Source organism: Sinocyclocheilus rhinocerous, unplaced genomic scaffold (genome assembly GCF_001515625.1).
Source record: "Sinocyclocheilus rhinocerous isolate Xijiao unplaced genomic scaffold, SAMN03320098_v1.1 scaffold2561, whole genome shotgun sequence".
NCBI classification, from domain to species: domain Eukaryota; kingdom Metazoa; phylum Chordata; class Actinopteri; order Cypriniformes; family Cyprinidae; genus Sinocyclocheilus; species Sinocyclocheilus rhinocerous.
Window position 1 is genome coordinate 140,194 of NW_015660886.1, and position 2,419 is coordinate 142,612.

The 2,419-nt window shown below is 35.6% G+C and overlaps 1 protein-coding gene across 1 annotated transcript in view; it reads left to right on the top strand.

The window, feature by feature from the left end:
• Positions 1–2,419, top strand: part of LOC107725790 (gastrula zinc finger protein XlCGF52.1-like) — a 187,823-nt gene that overhangs the window by 119,907 nt on the left and 65,497 nt on the right. The gene's annotated exons all lie outside the window — the stretch shown is intronic.

Here is a 2,419-nt window from a genome sequence, read left to right on the forward strand (position 1 = left end):
TCATCACGTTCTATTAGTTCTACAGCTTCAGTTTCTGAACTTTCACGCTTAGTAACACATACAGCTGTGTCCTCACCACAGTGCAACAGTGAAAAGGGACCCCTTTCAAACAGTGTCGCGTTCCCAACGTTGTTTAAGCGACATACATATATATTCGGTATGAACCGGTATACCGCCCAGCACTACCTCAGAGTCTAGTCCAATCCCAAGCTGGAAGCAGTGTGATTGGCTGTTGACGGTCGTGCAGCTTCAGACACACCCACCGTGAAGAGTGAAAGTCTACACTCTGTCTGAATCAGGCGTTAATCTAGCGCTTAGTGATTAATGGAATGCTATCTTATCTAGTGCCTACTATACCAGAACCAGCTTGACTCCAGCGTAGTGAAGGGCAATAAATCTTTCACTGTAAATGTAGTGACAGCCGCTGTTTTTTCAGGGGTCATCTTCCCACACATGGCTATGTTGAACAGGCTGCTCCTGGGTGTCTGAGACGTTACATTACCAGACCAACATAAAAGTCTGGTTAAAGTCTGGTTAAAAAAATCATAGAAATTCACATACTGAACAATTGTAAACAGTGTTCTTTAAAACATCTGTAACTACTTATATAATTTACTAACCAAATTATACCACTTTAGATTAGGGAACATTATTCACTACTAACTAGTTGCTCATTAGCATGCATATTTCTAGCATATTGGCTGTTTATTAGTACTTATGCCTTATTCTGCATGACCATATTCTAAACCCATCTAAACAACAACTACCTTACTTACTATTAATACGCAGCAAATTAGGAGTTTATTGAGGGAAAACTTTGTTAATAGTGATTGTGTCCCCTAATCTAAAGTGTTTCCAAAAATAATACTGTATTTCACTGACTGCAAAATATCTAAACACAAATGAGTTCTTTTAGCAAAGCTGTAGATTCAATAGCACTTTCATTTTATAGAATAGATTTGATGTACTGTATTGTTGTAGAATACATACTTTATACATAGAGCAGGGGTCTTCAACTACTCTTCTTTGAGGGCCAGATATTAAAAATGTAATTATGATGCAGGCCAAACTTTGACCATACTCTTAAAACCTATTATATATTATTGTGTTATAACTTCTATGTAGTTTTTGTTACAGGTCATATATTAAAAAACATGCACACACATGTTGTATCCAGTATTTAGCCTTTTAATGATATTTACTTAAAACTCTTTTCTTTTTTAAGTCATATTTTAAAAAAAATGGTTGCAGTTTAACATTGCAAGAGCTATGAACATTGTGCAAAAGATTCTAAGCAAGTGTCAATAATCAACATATTTGCACAGCACTGTAACTGTAATGCAGAGCTCTTAAACTTATTTTGTTTATAACTGTTTAACTTTCATACATTGTTACATTTCAGTATTTCACCTCTTCGTTTAGTTGACGTGGCAGACATTGTAATTTTCTGAATAGAGGCAATTATGTTGTTTCTGGTTTTATTACAATCTCTTGTGCGACTGCTAGCATGCAATCGTTCACAGTCTCCGAATCAGTAAACGGTCCCTGTTTGTCTGTCTTTAACCTTGCTAAATCTGGCCGTGCTAACTGGAATGATAAAGCCCTACGTCAACAAATGACCTAACCAGTGCCACTGCCTCGTTTTCTGTAAGAACGGCATGATTTATTCTTCTAGATAGTGTTGTGCTTGTTTCTGAGTGAAATCTGTTTCCATTAATGCATAAAATGCACACTGGTGAACATTAATGCCATGTTCGCTGAGAAGATATGCCTCTCTGGGTGTTGGTGGTCTTACAACTGGTGGAACCTGGAAGATTACGTTTGTTTTAATGATGCAGTTCGTATAAAAACGTATTTAACGTTTAACATACTTTTAACATGACCACTCCATCTTCTCTTAGTAGCTGTTGCTGTCTCTTTTTGTAGGTACAACTTGCTGTACAACTCACTGACTACAAGTAACAAACAGTGTTGGGGAAAGTTACTTTTTAAAGTAATGCATTACAATATTGAGTTACTCCATAAAAAAGTTACTAATTACGTTACTTAGTTACTTTTTATGGAAAGTATTGCGTTTCGCTACTTTTTAAATCTGGACAGGGCTTGCTTGTTTGTTTTTAAAATAAAAAAGTTATATTTTTGGCAAATATAAAAGTCTTTTCACACCAAAAGTGAAATGAATAAGCCTCAGGCTGAAGGGAAAGTAAATGTACGTCCGTACAGTAGAATGCAGAAGAAGACATTTCAACACTTCAGCAATAAAAAAAGACACACAAATGTTGGTCTAGAGTAATTTTTGCTTATTAGTACGGTTGAACTGGATCATCGAAGGTCAGAAGCAAATAGAATGGGATTAAATACATAATTAAATACATAAAGGATATTTGTATTGTTTAACATTTAATTATTGCAGGTTTGC